This window comes from Haliotis rufescens, unplaced genomic scaffold (assembly GCF_023055435.1).
Source record: "Haliotis rufescens isolate VD_foot unplaced genomic scaffold, xgHalRufe1.0.p SCAF_26, whole genome shotgun sequence".
In the NCBI taxonomy this organism is placed as follows: Eukaryota; Metazoa; Mollusca; class Gastropoda; order Lepetellida; family Haliotidae; genus Haliotis; species Haliotis rufescens.
The window spans coordinates 1,376,092-1,396,710 of NW_025963957.1; the positions used below are offsets into that span (position 1 = coordinate 1,376,092).

At 39.4% G+C, this 20,619-nt stretch overlaps 1 long non-coding RNA gene across 1 annotated transcript; it reads right to left on the reverse strand.

Moving 5' to 3' along the window:
- Window positions 1-8,926: 8,926 nt before the first annotated feature.
- On the reverse strand, window positions 8,927-9,642 carry LOC125383722. Its single transcript, XR_007222886.1, has 2 exons — window positions 9,582-9,642; window positions 8,927-8,988 (listed from the first exon to the last, which is right to left on the reverse strand). It is a non-coding gene; the product is annotated as an uncharacterized LOC125383722 (long non-coding RNA).
- Between the last annotated feature and the right edge of the window lie 10,977 nt (window positions 9,643-20,619).

Below are 20,619 nucleotides of genomic sequence, written 5' to 3' on the forward strand. Positions count from 1 at the left end.
TGTCACGTCATGTAGGTGACATTTCTGGCAGTTTGATTCCTCCGATGGAATTCCAAGTTAGAATGAGTGTCACCAGCACATTGTGCTGGTCGTAAGAGGCGATGTTATTGATCGGGTGACTTTGCGCGTCATCGTACCCCGACGGCGTGCATCGTTGCTTGCGATATCAGTCACTAGATTAGTCAGGGTATTGTCCATGCTCGATTATTCACACTACCCCTGATATAGATGGAACGAAATGAGACGTAATACAATAAACTGGCAGTTTGCGTCAAACAGTACACCAATCAATGGAGCTGCAGAGACAAAATACTATCAACGTAGCGGTTGTATTTTTAGTTACTATTTTATCAAAGAATCCTACTCTACAAAACCTCCGTGTTAGTTCGTGTAACATGTATATGATACATGTGCTATATATCATACTTGAAGTGGGTTCATCTGGCAGAGTCTTTCAGGGTAAGGTGAGTTACCGAGTCTGACCACTTGTTCCACCAAGTGGCCTCGTACGACCAGCATGAGCTGCTAGGGACCAGTTCTGAGCCGCAATACCCACAGGTTCCCAATACACTCGCCTCGTACGGCCCCAGTACCTACGTTCCCGTGCAGCAAAACAAGATCCACCCGTGAGGGAATCCGGGTAGGACTAAAGTGAGTGAGTAAGTGAGTTTGGTTTAACGCCGCTTTTAACAGTATTCCAGTTATATCGCGGCGTGTCAGCTTAATGTGGGAGGAAAGCCCGAAGTGATGCAGGTCTCAGACGTTTACCAGTTCGGTGAAACCCACGAGCACGGGTATGGTGCTGACAAACCTAGAAACATAATCGGGGCGAACCGGGATTCGAACCCACAATCATAGGTTTCTGGCGTGCCCAAGGGACGCAACTCTGCACAGCGAATCGCTGCGCCTTAGACGACTGGGCCACCCGTGCCCCCGGGTAGGACTAAAGGAACCCAGCAACCATTGTTTTTCGTAAGAGAAGACTGAATGGATCGGCGGCCAGGTTTGGTGACTGTTAATTGTATGTCATTGTATCCATAAGTTCGTGGATCAATGCTCATTTTCACCATCTCTGGGTGCTTTGGTCCAGGATTGATTGTGTCCAGACCACGGTCACAGAGCTAGAATATTGTAGAGAACAACAATAACAAAAACAAGATCAAATACAACAAATAGTTACTCCCAGATCCCAATTCAAACATTGACCATGAGAAAAAACACATGCCAAGTAAATTATTCATGTACATGTATACTTTAGACCTTCACACTATTAAACAACTTATATGTCATTTTAATCTGATAAAACCTCATGGGAAATTGAACCAAACCCAAAGAAACCCACTTTCTTGTTCAAAACGTCAACGTAAGAGAATAAACAGTTTCAATCATTAGCCTAAACAGACGCCATGTGGCAAAAAGGGCAAAACAGTGATGAAACTTAGATGAATGGATCACTAAAAATCGATTATGACACCTGATGTTCGCAAAAAGGGTAAGCATGAATAATTCTACTGGTAGCACTCCACTCACACAATTTCCCTACAATGTTAAGTGTGTGTTGTCTAACGCCGTACCCAACAATACTCCTGCCATTCGACGACGGTCTTTGTGTATGTAAAGGCATAAATTTAAACAGTTATTGTTTCACGTAACTTTAAGGTGAAGGAGAAGAAAAATCAGTTATTAAACATTCAACCTCTTTTGGACCCATTTTTCTTTCAACCATTTTGAACCATTTAAAGAGATGTTACGGTCACCTCACAGTAAACTATTTGAAACAATATTTATCATTTTTATATGTGGAATGTAATGTTTTGGGTGGATAATTTGTCAAAATGGGTGAATTTTTAGGCAAGTAGGCTATCTCTGACATTGGTGGTTATGGCATTATTTGCAGTGTACTTATATTTAGATAATGTCAGCTTCTTTTACTTAGGTGTTAAAGTACAGTTTTATATTATAGACAGTCAGCTCGTCCTCCTTTTTTTCTTGACTGGAAAGTGTTCAGCCGATAGATGGATATTATAATTTGTTTGTCTACACATTAACACATAAAGAGTTTTGCGACAAGTTTTTACCGCAGAATGTGTCTGGTACTGATTAGATTATTATTTTTTTATACAACAATATTAATGCCACCTAGCATTAATGTAATCCCCTGGTCTTAACCTCATATAAGAGTAGTTCATCTTGACAAATACGACAGTAATTCCTAATGTACGTTGACAGCTGTCGAGCCAGGTTAGAATCACGATCAATCTCAATGTTTTAATTCATTCTCAAAGGACGTCTGATGAAACACGTTTATGCTAGTGAATTTCATGAACTACCAATTCCTAGTGGCAGTAACCCAGGCGTCTGTGGTGCCAACAAGGTACCTGTCGACTTATATCTACATGAATCTAACTGGCAGTTTAATTCTTGTAAAACGGTGAACATAAAATAACCGATGCAGAGTTGCGTCCCTTCAGCCAGAAACCTATGATTGTGGGTTCGAATCCCGATTCGCCCCAATTATGTTTCTAGGTTTGTCAGCACCATACCCGTGCTCGTGGGTTTCACGGAAGTGGTAAACGTCTGAGACCTGCATCACTTCGGGCTTTCCTCCCACATTAAGCTGACACGCCGTGATATAACTGGAAAACTGTTAAAAGCGGCGTTAAACGCAACACACACACACACACACACACACACACACACACACACACACACTCCTAACGCAGATGCTTGTTTTTATAATGTAAGAGGGTACGAGAGTTGGTGTTCACGTCACTTTGAGCATTATTATACATGTATATCACACTGTGGGCATCATATCACAATGAGGAAGGAGACAAGCAAGATTCGACATGTGGAAATCGATATCGTGCGTCCAAGTCGTCCAAATCAAAATCGCCCTTTCGTCGATATTAAATTAGAACAGAGCAGCGTGTTGTCGGAAACGAACATTTCCTCCTTAAACACCATCCAATCAGCGACCGTAGATCTGCTATTCTTGCTGTCAGGGAAAATAGAAAAGTACTGCCACACATCGTCAAGCTAAAAACTTGCTTTATTTGAATCGAAGAAGAATTCTCACTCTCTCACTCACTCACTCACTCACTCACTCACAAGTGCCATTAACACACTCTCCAAATATTTGTCATATATAGCATGTAAACTGTCCTAAGCGAAAATACAAATTTATCCTATAACCCCCTGTATCCACATTTTACCATAAAATATGATCTGTCACTACCATGAGTGATGCCACTATGTGAGAAATGCAGTGGGCACAACGATATTATACATTAAATTAGACCCATGGCGACATTTGCAGTATAGAAATAAAAGAGCAAAAGATATTCTGCGACTTTGTCTTATATTGAAGTTGCAAAACTTATTGAAGGCCCCTCGTAAATGTTACTTCACGAAGTGTAATTTCATAGTTCACATCCAATCTATCAGGATCATGCTGGAAAAAAATGACAAATGAAATATTTGGAAAACATATTGGTAAACGACTGCCAGCATATCCTAACTTAAGACAAGACTTGGTTCAATGAAAACTAAAATCTTTACGGTGAACCTTTACCGCTGAGCTCTTCTATCTCGAACTTCTTTAATAGACTCCCAATAACGGTTCCTTTACACTCATTATTTCCAGTGAGAACTTTCACTCGAACACGCAAGTTAGATTGCACTTTTTATTTCATATTGCTTTACCAGTTTTCAGTTATGAAAAATGGAGAATCGCACCCGAGTGTCTTTTGATATCAAATATATCAACACGAGTTGATAAAAATGGAAAAACTCCGAGGCTTGCCGACGTCACAATGGTCTGCAAAGCATTGTGATGGAATGCCATTGCAACAATATCAACAATGTACATATCGCTTAATCTCACCCAAGCGATATCTACTGTTGGAACCACTTTGGGATGATAAATACCTTTTCTACCAATAGGTGCTGACAACTATTTTGAAATGAAGATTATTACGTGAGTACGTTTGGCGATCACATTTTACGAAAAATGAGTCAAAAAGATGTATATTTCCCGATCGAGAGCGGCACAATTTCTTATAATGAGTTAGTTACACACACAAATGTAATAATTCATTGTTATCCACACTTCATAATTAAGTGAAGAATTAATTCCTTCTATGTACATTGAAAACCTCGTCGAGAAGCTGACAGGCTCGACACTGATTCATTAACTGGAGGCCGTGAGGTCATGACTAGTGTTACAGCCCGTCAACGATGTCATAGAGTATGTGTAATAATAATGGCATGTGCTTCACATGGGCTCTAACTGAATAACATACCTTAAACCAAATGCATAATAAATTATGCTGTGTAATAATATTATGTATTTAAAAATACTTCTTCCAATAAATATTTGTCCAGTGATTAAAAGGTACTGATGTAGTGTTCATCAGGCTAGCTCAAACACACATCAGAACCGCTTTCTCCACATTGTTTGATATGCAGTTATGCTGATATAGCCTATTTTTTCATTAGTTCAACGATGTCATATTGTATGTGTAATAATAATCACACGTGTGCTTCATATGGGCAGCTACTGAATAACATATCTTGAACCAGATGCATAATAAATTATGCTATCTCCATTCATTTTCATCTTATCCTTTTTATACAGTTCTTCTAAGAAATGGAGGTACTGTTTTGTCCATAAGTTTTCATTTGAAACGTACTGATTCAGTGTTCTTCAGGGCTATCCTAAACACTCATGAGAATCCATTTTCTCTACAGTGTAAGACATGTTTTGTTTGCAATAATACTGATGTAGCCTATTGTTTCATGAGTTCACTCATCATTCACACACTCGGGCACAATGGTTGATGCTCATTGGCGTGTCCCTTGTTGTGTCAACAAATCGTGTACAAGTGACTAGAAATCCCTCATTTACGCCAATGAGATAACATGCCTAACTGGAGACCTACCCTACTTTACCCTATCCTACCCTTCTGTGGTATATCATTTATCAATTTGACAACAAAAACATACTTCTGGGCGTGTCCCTGGCAAAACACTTGTGGGTTGACGTGTGCCTAAAAGCTGGGACTTTAAGGCTTCAAGGATGCACCTTGTAAATGGGCCCAATGAAGCCGCGTTGAATCTCGCCATGATTTGTGACAAAAACTCTTGATTCATAATGACAGGAAGAAGAACTCTTTAACCCATATAGAACTGACTGATTTGGTAAGTCCTAAAGTGTTGTTTGCTGTCCAGACAGATACATCGCGTATTACCAAGGCTGTGATAGAGGTTAATAATGGATCCATATAACCATTTACCCCAGTCCTCGAGTATTTCGTTTCATCAGAAACAATCTACCGTACAGTTAACTTCAGAAATCAATTATCGCAGAATCTCTCGGATAGAGAGCGTCTGATCTGTCACGTGATGAAAGTCTCTGAATGGTGAAACTGAAATTGTTCGAATGTGTCATTAATTGATTAATTTCTTGTAAACGCCTGTTTTTAGGAAGGGCATACTCCCCTAGATTAAATGGTTCTGTATTCTGGTCCCTAATGTTAACACGTTTATGCATACGAGAAGAAGGGTAAGTTTGTGAATGTAAGTTTCCGCGGCAGTCAGCTTTATTTAGGGTTTAGATCGAGGACGCGTAGATAATGACACGGCAACACAAACAGGCATTGGGTTCTGCGATCCATTCTGCATCGGAGCGAGTTGGAAGTACACTGCTTTTAGCAATATTTTAGCCGTACCACGGCGGAGGACACCAAAAATGAATTTCGCCAGCTGTGAACTGTTTTGACACTTACATCATTTGACCACATTATGTAGTGATTAGTGATAAATCGGAGTTAAAGAGGGCTTGTGGTCCACGTCCTCGCTCTAAACGTTGTAATCACTACCTTGTCTGAAACTGGTATATTGCTTGTGTGTACTAACGGTAATTATTTGCTTAAGAATGATCTACATTAACAAATGTAAATTATCAGAAAGTCAATTTGGTGATTGAACGACATGAGTCAAACTTGCTTGGACTGACAATAGGATTATTTTACTGTACGACCATCGTACTCAGTCATCACTTGGCGTAACATTTCGATGTGACTAGCTCAATGCCCTTTGTCAAGCGACTGTGTGTAGAGATGTAGCGAAGCGCTTTGACTAAGTACTTTGATGACCGAACGGGATTTAGGAGGAAGAGACTTCCAGTATTCCAGTGTCGTACTCCGTATGAAGAATACTTCTCTGTGAAGGACCGATGTAGGCCGTCCTTTGTTCTGATCTATAAGAAGACACAAAACGTGACACACGGTCTTGGCATCGATTAGTTAATTGATTGTATAGTGCAGAAGGAACTGATGATTGCTCGAAAGTGAAAATTCATCAACATCGAGGATACTTTCCACTTTTAGGAGAATACTTACCCCAATATTTAATGCCACTCCGCGTGTTATATTGAGGGTGAGTGAATAGGAATATGCAACTTAATGAGTACTGATTTACCTTGACGTACATTTCCAACACCCTCACTATACCTTGTATATATAAATGCAAAGGTGATAATAGCGTTGTTTATAAAATATACGGTAAGGCATATCATTGATACATTTATTTATTTCGATGTCAAATAAAACGGAAGATAATTCAATTGGCGAGTCTAACATGGCCCCAGGTATAGAATTCAACAAACCAGTGACGTACATGTACATAACAGACAGACCGCCACCATATAGCTGGAATATTGCTGAATGCGGCGTTCAGCTAAAAAGTAAGCAAAAACATCACACCACCATATGGACTTCATAATTCATATCACGCACGCATACTGACGGAACTCGTAACACAATTCATGTATAAAAACATTCTGACACTCGTTTCGCTGAATACGTTTGATACCCATTCATGTATCAAGCTCTGAATCTTTACAGACAAAACAAATGCCTACATCGCATAATGTAAAAATGCACACCTAGTCAGGAAAACATCCTTCAGGAGATAATTCCCGAACACAAGCAGCGCCAAAAAGGCGACAAAGGTGACGTTTTAAATACGGATGAGATCTCTGTTTTGTTCATTTCGTGTCGTTGTATGGCAATAAATTACTTTCATGTAAACACTATCTTTACCCTTCAGCGCCATTATTCTGAGGAAATATCTTAAACAATCAACCGGATCAAGTTGGATGAACATCCATCCAAGAATATTTACGAGTATTTGGTTGATGCGAAGCTAGTGGTTCTAGAGAAGCTCGTATTTCATACTACTTTGTCTCTGTATATACCACTGGCTGGGATAAAATCAATGTTTCCACTTTGTGTTTATGTATATGAGTGACTGAGTGAGCCGGATTTAATGCTGCTTTGGGGTTTCCGGTCTCGGTGACTTAGTTGTGTGTCAACCTACCCCGACGTCGTGGATCATCAATCACTGGTTTGTCTTATTTAGTGGTTGCCGTTATAGAGCTGGAATATTGCTACGTGTCGCGTTAAACAACAAACAAACAAAAAGGGGACTGGTACCGGAGGAAACAAGGCGATAGCGATTTATCAGGTTTGTTTTCTGTATGGACGAGGCTAATTACCCATTTTTGATAAAGGTGAATGGTTATTTCGTTTCTGGTGTAAGTGTTTACCAACTAGCCTTGATGTACCGAGATATAAATGTACCATACCCACCCCAAACCCTCTTTCCCTCCGATTATCAAGTGGTAAAATTAATGATCAAACATGTATATGATGTGTGTAACCATGTATAAAGTGATAAATCCATAGGGGCAGGTTATTCTACCACGTTATCTTTAATTATATACAGAAGGTTAAACTGGTCGAATGTTCGTTTTTCCCTGTAACATTCATCAGTCGCACATCATTAAAATATGTCAATTGTTATCATGTTGGCATGGCTATTTCAAGTGGCATACTGTTTTATGCACATTATTGACCTTTCCGATGTGCTCACATTGCAACAGATGCCTATTAAATGTTGTAATTGGCGTTTGGTTCATTTTAAATATGTGATATAGCTGTTAAAACGAATAAATACATCCTGAATGCGAAACATCATGAACATCTTATTGATGGTACAAATGTTTCAAGTGAACATATTTCATCTTTGATATTGATCACAAGTTGTTTCCGAAGTTAAAATAGCCATTTCATTACAATTTGACAATATGTCATTTCTGTTGGAAAGATGAGAACGAATAATGTTCATATGAAATTTTTTTGAAAAGTCTCACATAACGGGCTTTCCTCTTACATTTATATGACACGCCGTGATACAACTGAAATCGTGTTCAAAGCGGTGTTCAGTAACCAACACAGAGACAACTAATAATGCACATTATTACCCATATGGGCTCAGATATGCAGTGTAATAACTTTTTGATATTTGCACAGTGTGCAATTAGTGATTCTCGAAGCTGATTGGTCAGTGGAACAAAGATCAATTTTCATTGGACAACGGAACTATTTTTTTCTCATCCCATTCATTCAAAAATCCACGCCTTTCCCTTCAGATGTTTTACGTGCTACAATCTCACTGATTCGAGATTTTTAAGACAAGACACATAGTTTCATATCAACAACATGATTTCACATTATCATTTTTTTCATTAATTTCTCATGATTTTCATTTTACAGTAAAAACCAAAACTACGTCCCCGTTTGTCAACAAACATGACTGGCCATTTGAGTCCTGTCAAAGTAAATGACCTCGTTAAAGCGGACGGAGATCTGACTGACATGAAAAGTTATTCGTATAATTCAACCTCTGAACACATTTCATGTCTTTGTTGTCAAAACTGCATATGGCCAGATTGAAGTTCAAAGATTTAGATTGTGATGTTGCCAGAAACTGTTTCTAGAGCGCCAAGATCATCACCACCAAGTCCTGGTTTGCGTCTGTGTTAGAGGGCTTGCTGTGTGATGAAATTTTCGACCACCCGAATCCAAAAACCGGACTTTGTATAGACAGGTTTGCCTTTGTGAACGATGATGACATCGATAACTGCCAATGAAAATGAAAACACAATGAAAAAGTCTAAACTTGACAAGTTGACATGAACTTAGTTCACAAATGTATAAAGGTAAGAAAAGCACGAAAATTATGACTACTCACACTTTCAACGATGGCATGAGAATAAAAACAAATTCATTTTGCAACGACATTTAGACTTTCCGAAAGACATCATAAAGATACACTATTTCGTACAATTTTGTAACGTTGTGTGAAGAAATAACTTAAGGACGTGACACTTTTTTATACAATGTATACGTTTTTCGTAACCGCGACGTCTGCAAAGTACGGCGCTGAGCGGTATGCAGGCTGACTGACGTCCGCTGACCGTATGACTATGAGGGTTAATGACACAGGAAAGGTGCAACTGAACATTATTATTTGCAAATTTATTATTTCGGCATGCACATCAGACAGTTCAGAATTCGAACTGTCTACTTTGAAGGGGATCAAGGGTAGCATAGAGTGTTACCTTAGCGACATGATTACCAGCATCTGGTTGCAAAATCGATGCACTTTGCTGAACTCGGAGGTTTTGAAATCAAAACAGAGATAATTAAAAATACAAGGAAAGGAAAACTTACCCCAGCGAGCTGATCCTGTGTCCGATATTGAACTAAATGAACTCCGTGAATGCGGACAGCTTATCACCAAATCCCCAGATACTGTGTTTGTCTATCAACAGGTATTCGACCATTATGAATCACATAAAAATATCAACAAACTCCCGTCACCTGACTGTGTCCACTCCGCGTTTGACAAATCCTCCTGAAATCCCACATGCACATGTTTCCCATCAGTGACACTTGTCTCAAATCACACACGATGTTAATTCAACTTGTTGTCCGGATTAAACTGTAACCGGTTCTCTTGTCATTCCTGGTTTCGGCTGTCTCATTTCTGGGTCAAGTCGGGTCATTCATTCCGACACTGTGACAGCAATCGTACTTTTCAAAGTTTAGCTTCTTTTCGTTACTTTTCTCTAACAAACAAGACTTCTGTACATTCCGTCTATGTTGTTGTTATAGGTTTTGGCATTTTTGTCAAATGACACATACAAAAATTGACAGGTTTTCCGTGTTTCCTCTTCTCAATGTGAAATGCATGTATCTGCCGATGCACGACGGGGGCTGGCTGTCAGTGAAGAGATCTTGTCAAAACAAGCTTTGATTAAAAAACCTGATGAACCTTTTTGGGAACCTGTCTTCTTTATCAATGCTAGATAGAGTACGCTGTGTAAATCGGACAGAAATATAACTGCAATAATGTGATCTTTACAATTTTTTAACAGAACTATTATTTTTCACGCGTAACTGCACGTTAATTGAGTAATGTGGTTGGAATGAGCAGACAGTGTTTTTTCACACGCGGATTGATACAAAACAGCTGATTCTTGATCGGCGACAGTTGATTGTTTTTTTCTTAAAACATGTCTTTAATATGAATATGGGTAATAAATAGAATAACCCACTCCGTACGAGTGGTTACGGAAAATATGTCACTCGTGAAATTAATGTTTTAAGTTCCTCGCTAAAGCTCGGAACTTAAAACATTAATTTCACGAGTGACATATTTTCCGTAATCACTCGTACCTCGTGGGTTATTCTATAAATACATGCTAGTACATGGGTAGCAAGAACGAAGCACAGGAACGGATGGAGATAATCCCCTTGTTGACACTTAAGCCAAGATAATTTCACGTCGGGGATAACGTCACGTGGATATAACGTTGTATCGGACACGACGTCAAATGACAATGTGACTTACATTTCTGCGACGAATGGGACGATCGGGCTCAGAATGAATTCGATCAAGGGTCACTGAAAACCAAATACATTCTAGGGAAGTCAATCATTGTTATTCTACAACCGGCGAAGCCCCTGCTTCCAACAAACCAAGGGGCATCCCTCGGTTTCCTCGGTGACTTTGTTATCTTCCTCCTTAAAGGGTAATAACGGTTGAACCAATCAATGCCTACTCATCACGATAAAATCCAAGGTAATTTTAATGAACAGCAACGTTTCGAGTCAGGTATATTTGTAAAGGCGCTTCGCTTGCAATCGGATGGAATTGAATCTGAGATGTAAAGACTTTGATATTCATACCACTGAATTTTATGGCCACCATAAACTTATGAATAGTCAGAAGGAATGGTGTTCACAATTGTGATCTGACTGACAGTGTGTCATGGCACCTAACGGCGTGGATCGATGAAGTCCATTTAGCCTGATTAATGGAGACTTTGGGGTTCATTCAACATTCGCGAAAAGTAACGCGTCATCATGTTTGAATGTAATATTCCTGCATATTCAACTTTTTTCTATACGAGAGGGAGGGTGGGGCCGTGGTGTTCAAAGTCATTTCCTCCAGATCTTATTTGAAATTTAATCAAATCGGTTTTTCATGGTCCACCCGTCAAGTAAAGAATTCTGCTACATTGATATCCCTAACATCACCAGCAATACGGAATAAGTATCTGTCAGACTGAACAAGGAGAAGTTGGGAACATCTTTGACCATGACCATTGCGAGTATTTCAGGAGAATATGTCAAATTGATGAATGGCAAAAAGCGTCAGAATCTTCACCTCAATCTGATTTACAAGTGGGTTATGAGTATCGTGTTACATTAATGTTCTTCATATTACCTATTATTATCATTATTATTTTTATTATTATTATTATTAATATTATTATCTACAGATTAAAATAATATATGCAGCAAAGAAAGTTTGTATGATCTTGGAACAGTCAGGCTGGTTAGGCTCACCATCAGCGCAGGGCCATTGCCCCTCTATACGCATCCCAGGAAGCGCTGCCTTGTCGTACCCACCCAGGACTTTTCTGAGAATACGAAGACTCCCCAACACTGCAGCCTTCTGCATTACCAAGATTGCCAGAAGAGCTGTATTCCTTGCAGCAAACCCGGGTACACTCCCAATGTCAGACAACAGATTGGGAGGTACCAAACCTAAGGCACCGAGAGCAATGGGGAATTGGACAACTTGGTATTTGGGATGCAAGCGTGACATTTCGAAATCGAGGTCAGCTTATTTACCCCGCTTTTCCTGAATCTTGTCAATCCCATTAGTGTCAACAGGGGCAGAAAAAAATCAATAATATAAATGATTTCATTGGATTTATCAAAAAGGACAAGATACGGTATCATTGAGTGGTATCTGGGTGGTATCATTGAATTCGAATGACCTCGGTGTCGATACCATCAGTTGTAGTAGTAGTAGTAGTAGTAGTAGTAGTAGTAGTAGGTATGTGTAGAATTAATCGAATAATTGTTGACATACTTCCATACTTCACAAAATCCATGTTGTTAGTTTGAAAAATGAACCAAACTAAGATCTGTTTATTTTGCTGTGGTAGGTGGTTTCGGATAAAAAGGGCAATTGAATAATGTTAACATTCCAGGCCTGTAGACGTAGCCTGTTGAGTTAAACGTTCGCTCGTCACCGGGCAAACCTGATTTCGATTTCCAATATGGATACAGTGTGTGGACCTCTTTTCTGGTTTTCACGGCTGTGATATAATTCCTGGAATATTGCTAATAGGGGCTTAAAACACAGCTTGCTCCTTTTATTATTTCACAGTCACATTATTGCATAGGTTCAGACACAATTGCAAAACAAAAGCCAGAAAAAATTCCCATTTCGGGTGTCCCCAGCCATGGGAATTTGCTTTAAACCACAGAGCTGCAACAAACAAGCAGAATTCTACGTGTGGATATCGATATCGAGCTTTAAAGTCTTCAAAATAAAGGGCACGTAATTTAGACAGATGACGTACGGCGCCCTATTATCGATATCAAATTAGGACACTGCAGCGGGTTGTCGGAAGCGAACGTTCCCTCCTTAAACAGCATCCAGTTATAAGTCAGCGACGGTGGATCTGGTATTCTTACTGGCAGGGAAAATAGAAACGTACTGCCATATATCGTCAAGCTTTATCTTGCTTTATTTGAATCGAAGATAAATGCAGCTTAGCCTCCACAATGTATTTCTTGACGTCGAATGCTGCTCATGTTGTCACCCACTGCTTTGCCTAGCCAAGATTCGAATATTTGCAGACGGCCGTGATATAGCGAGTGATTCCAACACATGTTGAGCAACGTACACTCACTCATTCTTAGCACAGGTGTCATTAACACACCTGACAATTATTATTATTGGGTAAGTCTTGCATGTTAACTATCCTGAGCGAAAAGGTAAGTTTATCCCATTAACACATGTTATCACATTCCACTATAAAATATGATTCGCCATTATCATTAATGATGCCACTCGTGAGGACAACTGCAGGGATCAAAACACATTACCACACACCTCTTTGTAATGCATCCAGTTTTGTGCTTTCCATAACACCACATATACTCAAGTAGACCCTTGACGCCAAATAGCCGTAAACGATACACCACGGAGTTTGATAACATGGTTCACGTCCAATCTATCATGATCATGTTCGTGAAGAATAATGTGCTGACGCAAGATTAACATGATTAACAGTGGAAACCCCGATAAATGAATATTAAGGAAACATATTTGTGGACGTCTGCCAGCAGCAGTGCATGGCTTGGTCCTAACCTGAGATAAGACTTTGGTCTAATAGGTTATCTTACAGTGTTGGGCTCTTCCATAAACGAAGAGCATTCCTTGCAACTTCTTTAATAGTCTCTCAATAACCGTTCCATTACGCTCATTATTTCCAGTAATAACTTACACTCAAACAACTTAGATTTTAGTTTATATACCATATTGCTTTACCATTTTTCAGTAATTGTATATACCTTTTCTACCAATAGGTGCTGACAACTATTTTTTAATGAAGATTATTACGTAAGTACGTTTAGGCACAGGTTGGCACAGGTTTCCAAAGATGACACACACACGAATGTAATAACTTACAAACCAATAATATATAACTGACTGAAGGAGTAGTTCCTTCTCCCTACATTGGAAACCTCGTCAAGAAACTGACATGCTCTTTATGAATTTATCAATGATAGACCTGTGACGTCATGACCATTGTTACAGCTCGTCAACGGTGTCATAGAGTATGGGTAATAATAAATTATGCTATCTCCATTCGTTTTCATCTTATCATTTTGTATAGTTCTTCTAATGAAAATTTGGAGGTACTGTTATGTCGATAAATATGTATTTGGGAAACGTACTGATTCAGTGTTCTTCCGGGTTTCATTTGAACCCATTTTCTCTTCAGTGTAAGATATGTTTGGTATGCAGTTATACTGATGTATCCTATTGTGTGATGAGTTCACTCATCATTCACACACTCGGGCACAATGTTTGATGCCTCATTGGCGACAAGTGAATCGACATCCTTCATGCACGCCAATGAGATAACATTCCTAACAGGAAACCGTTCAAGATCTATGATTGTCTACTGATGTTGACTTGACGCAAATAGTGTGGTTATATATAAGAAATGTCTACTGTAGTACATTATTAGTCAGATGGACAACTGAAACATACTCCTGTCCGTGTCCCTGGTGTCGGCGAAGTGTGTGGGTGTATGACTTATAGCTCTGACTTTCGGCTACAAGGATGAGTCATCCCGCGTTGAATCCAGCCATCATTTTTGACAATAACTCCTGATTCTTAATTACAGGAAAAAGAACGCTTTAACCTATACAGAACTGACTGATTTGGTAAGTCTTAAAGTGTTGGTTCTCGTCAGATACCTATGCATCTCGTATTACCCTGGGTTGTGATAGACATTATTAATGGATCCCTATAAACGTTCACGCTTGTCCTCGAGTATTTCGTTTCCGGTGAAGGATTACTTCCTCTTTCATCAGAAACAATCTGCTGTAAAGTTCATATATTCATACAATTATCGCAGGACCTCTGAGATAGAGAACGTCTGATCGGTCACATAATGAAGGTCTCTGAACTGTTGTACTGAAATTATTCGACTGGGTCATTAATGCTTTAATGTCCTGTAAATGCACAGAGACTGTCAGGAAGAGACATTTGCTTAAATTAAAAGCTCATCTCTCCTGGTCCGTAAACACCTTTATACATACGTAAATATGGGAGGTTGTGGGTGTTGGTTTACGTTGTAGTCAGCAACATTTCAGCTTTCGAACGACAACGTCATGTAGATAATGGCTTGACCTGGCAATCTACTTCTTGGCTGCATAAACAATTATCCATACTGCCAGCACTTAAGCTCCAGCCACACAATTTCACTATACAATGCGCATAATTCTGGTCATACAGGCATTGGGTACTTGGGTCCATTATGCTTCGGAGCGAACACCCGGTTAGCTGTTGATGACACTTACCTCATTTGAGCACATTAAGTGAGTGAGTTAATATGTGAAGTCACATCGGCAGTATTACAGCCATATCGTGACTTGAACAAGTTATGCATTAATATTATATATAAAAACCTGTCGTCAAAGGACAGTAACCACATTAAGTAGCCACGACGTGATATAGCGAGCTAAAGCGGGACTATGCTGCACAGCTTAGCCCCTGACGTAGTAATTAGTACCCAGTCCGAAACTTGGACATTGTTTGTGATTAGAGTTATTATTAAGATTGATCTACCTAATCAAATGTAAATTTTCAGAAAGTCAATTCGGAGGTTGAAAGACATGAGTCAGACTTGCTGGTACTGACATTATTACGTTGATGACCGAGCAGGATTTAGAAGGAAGATACTTTCAGTACTCCGTATGAAGAAGACTTCACTGTGAAGGACCGATGTATGCCGTCCTTTGTTTTGCTCCATAATTAGGAGAATACTTACCCCACTATTAGATTCTACTGTGCGTGTCATATTAGGGTGAGTGAATGGTGAGTACCATTTTCCGTATTTACGAGACTAATTACCCGTGTTTGATGAAGGTGAGTGGTTAACTCGTCCCTGGTGTGTGTATTTACGTATTCCCCTGGGTTGTGATAGACGTTATTAATGAATCCTTATAAACATTTTAACTAAAGAAGGAGAAGGTTGTGAATTAGGTTTACGTGGTAGTCAGCAACATTCCATCATTCTGGCTGGGACTGCTAACAGCCTTCTTTCACATCAAGACCATCGCACTCAGTCTTCCTTGGCGAAACTTTTCGAGGTGTCTAGCTCGATGCTCTCTGTCAAGCGACTCAATGTAGACAAAGTACTTTGATGACTGAGCGGGATTTACGAGGAAGAGGCTTCCAGTGCTCTGGTGTCCTATTCCGTAAGAATACTTCACTGTGAAAGACAGAAGCAGGCCGTCCTTGCTCCATAAGAAAACACAGACCATGACACACATTCATTAGTTCAATGATCGGAAAGAAGGAATAAAACAGTCTGATGATTGCTCCAAAATATAAATCCATCAGTGTCACGGATGCTTTTCACTATTAGGAGAATACTTACCCCACTATTAGATTCTACTGTGCGTGTTATATTGAGGGTGAGTGAATAGGAATATGCAGCGCTATGACTTCTGAGTTTCCTTGAAAGTACATTTGCAAGACCCTCACTATACCTTGTATAAATGCAGACTGGCATCATACAGCTGGAATATTGCTGAAGTTGCGTTAAGCTAAAAATCAAACAATAACATCACACGACCATACGAACACACAAAGCCAAGAACTGGCATGTAATGACTTCATTTAATTTACATATGGACTTCATTATTCATATCACGCACACGTGTGAAAATAATTCCGACATTCTGGCATTGGTGTCGTAATACAGACATCTTGTTGACGTGAAGTGTCGTCAAGGTGTAATATGACATCCCTCACTATCATTATGTGGATACTGAGAGTTTATCATACTGGTCTCTTTATAGAAGGGACTGCTTCTTCTCTTCGGCAAAATATATAGTCGATTGCATTCGTGTGTGTATCATGCTGACGAAACTCGTATCACAATTCATGTATGAAAACACTCTGACACTCGTTTCGCTGAATACGTTTGATACTCATTCATGTATCAAGCTCTGAATCTTGTACAGATAATACCAACGCCGAATTCGCATAATATAAAAATGCACACCTAGTCAGGAAAACATCCTTCAGGACATAATTCCCGAACACAAGCAGCGCCAGACAGGCGACAACGGAGACGTTTTAAATACGGATGACATCTCTGTTTTGTTCATTTCGTGTCGTGGTATGGAAACAAATTACTTTCATGTAAACACTATCTTTACCCTTCAGCGCCATTATTTTGATGAAATATCTTAAACAATCAACCGGATCAAGTTGGATAGTGCTGCCAGAGAAGCTCATATTTCAGACTACTTTGTCTCTGGTTGGGATAATATCAATGTTTCCACTTTGTGTTTATGTATAACTTAGTGACTGAGTAAGCCGGATTTAATACTGCTTTGGGGATTCCGGTCTCGGTGACTTAGTTGTGTGTCCACCTACCCCGACGTCGTGGATCGTTGATCAAACTATCAATCACTAATTTGTCTTATTTAGAGGTCGCCGTTATAGAGCTGGAATATTGCTACGTGTGGCATTAAACAACAAACAAACAAATAAGGGGACTGGTACATGATGGAGGAAACAAGGCGATAGCGATTTATAAGGTTTGTTTGTTTGTTTGTTTGTTTGTTTGTTTGTTGTTTAACGCGGCGCTCAGCAATATTCCAGCTATATGGCGGGATTAATCAGGTCAACGTCAAGACAATGTGGATTTTCTTGAATATTATGTACCATTTTCTATATACGAGACTAATTACCCCTGGTTGATCATGGTTGATATAGGTGAGTGGTGACTCGGCCCTGGCTTTGGTATTTACCAACTTCCCTTGATGTACCGAGATATAAATGTAGGTCATTCAGCATACCCAAACCCTCTTTTCCTCCGATTATCAAGTGGTAAAATGAATGAACAAAAATATATATAATGTGTGTAACCATCAATAAAGTGACAAATCCATAGACGTGGTACAGGTTATTCTACCACGATATCTTGAACTGATTATAGAACGTCAAACTGGTCGAATATATCAATTATTAATTGATATTATCTTCCAGAAAGTGCAATCACAAGTTGTTTTTGAATTTAAAATAACCATTTTGTTACAAATTGACAATATGACATTGCTGTTGGAAAGATCAAAACGTGTAAAGTTCCCATTTCAAATAAAGAAAAGCCTTACATGACGGGCTTTCCTCCCACATTTAGATGATACGCCGTGATACAACTAAAATAGTGTTCAAAGCGGCGTTCAACCACCCACACAGAGACAACTAATAATGCACAATACATGCTAATAAAGGAGTAGCAAGAACAAACCACAGGAATAGACGGAGATAATCCCTTTGTTGATACCAACACCAAGATGATTTCATATCGGGAATAACGTCACGTGAATATGACGTTATCTCGGACATGACGTCAAATACCAATGTGATTGACATTTCTGCGACGAATGGGACGATCGGGCTCAAAATGATTTCGTATCACTGAAAACAGAATCCGATTCTAGGGAAGACAATCATTGTTAATCTACACCTGGTGAAGGCCCTTCTTCCAACAAACCAAGGGTCATCCCTCGGTTGCCTCGGTGACTTCATCCTGAAAAGGTAACAAAAATTCAGCAAATCAATGCCTACTCATCACGATAAAATCCAAGGCAGTTTTAATGAACAGCAACGTTTCAAGTCAGGTATATTTGTAAAGGTGCCTTTTTTGCAATCGGATGGAATTGAATCAGAGATGTAAAAACGTTGATACTATACCAATGAATCTTATGGTCGTCATAAACTTATGAATAGTCAGAAGGAATGAGAATTCACGATTTGTGATCTGACTGGCTGTGTGTCATGGTACCTAACGGCGTGGGTCGATGAAGCCCATTTAGCCTGGATAGTGGAGAAGGCGTTGTTCATTCAACATTCGCGAAAAGTAACGCGTCATCATGACAGATATGTTTGAATGTAATATTCCTGCATATTCAACTTATTTCTATACGAGAGGGAGGGTGGGGCGGTGTTGTTCAAAGTCATTTCCTCCAGATCTTCTTTGTACTTAATCAGATCGGTTTTTCATGGTCCATCCGACAAGTAAAGAATTCTGCTACATTGATATCCCTAACATCACCAATAATACAGAATAAGTGTCTGTCAGACTAAACAAGAAGGAGTTGGGAAAATCTTTGACCATGATCCTTGCGAGTATTTCAGGAGGATATGTTACATTGATAAATGGCAAAATTCGTCAGAATCTTCACCTCAATCTGTGTCGTGTCACTTGCCCATCTACATGCATCCCACGAAGAGCTGCCTTGTCGAACCCATCAAGAACCTTCCTGAGAATGCAGCCTTCTGCATTACCCAGATTGTCAGAAGGGCTGTATTCCTTGCAGCAAACCCGTGTACTCTCCCAATGTTAGTCAACAGATTGGGAGGTACCAACCCTAAGGCACTGAGAGCATAGGGGAATTGGACAACTTGGTACTTGGGATGCAAGCGTGACATTTCGAAATCGAGGTCAGCTTATTTGCCTCGTTTTTCCTGAATCTTGTCAATCACATTAGTGTCAAAAGGGACAGAAAATTCAATACTATAAATGATTTCATTGGATTTATCAAATAGGACAAGATCAGGTTTGTTGGCCTGCATAGGTCTGAGGCTGTATATGGACCTATTCCAAAAAATGTTGTATGTATCTTTTCCATGACTGCCTCTACATATTCTGGGTGGTAACATTAAATTCGAATGACCTCGGTGTCAAAACCATCAGTAGTAGTAGTAGTAGTAGAAGCAGTAGTAGTAGTAGTAGTAGTAGTAGTAGTAGTAGTAGTAGTAGTGCATTGTCAGTAAAGTATGTGTAGAATTAATCGAATAATTGTTAACATACTTCCATACTTCACAAAACCAATGTTGTTAGTTTGGAAGTTGAACCAAACTAAGCCTGTTTGTTTTGTTGTGGTAGGTGGTTTCTGATGAAAAGGGCAATTGAATAATGTTGACTTCACACTTCCTCTATTCGCAAGAAACATTCCAGGCCTTTCCACGCGGAAACGTAGCCGGGTGACTTAAACGTTCGCTCGTCACGCGGAAAACCTGATTTCGATTTCCAACCTGGATACAGTGTGTGGACCTCTTTTCTGGATTTCACAGCAGTGATATAATTCCTGGATTGTTGCTTAAAGCACAGCTCACTACTTTTATTATATCACACGCCCATTTTTGCATATGTTCAGACACAATTGCAAAACAAAATCCAAAAGAAATTCTTATTTCGGGTGTCCCAAGCCACGGAATTTTGCTTAAACCACATAGCGGCAACAAACAAGCAGAATTCTACGTGTGGATATCGATATCGTGCGTTAAAGTCTTCAAAATAAAGGACACGTAATTGACAGATGACCTACAACGCCCTATTATCGATATTAAATTAGGACATTGCAGCGGATTGTCGGAGGCGAACATTCCTTCCTTAAACACCATCCATTTATAAGAACATTTATCGGTGGATCTGCTACTCTTGCTGTCAGGGAAAATAGAAAAAAAAGTACTGCCATATATCATCAAGCTAAAACCTCTAATCGAATTGAAGATGACCGTCATTAACACACATTACAATTATTAATATTGTCTAAGTCTGGCATGTTAACTATCCTGTGCCCAATA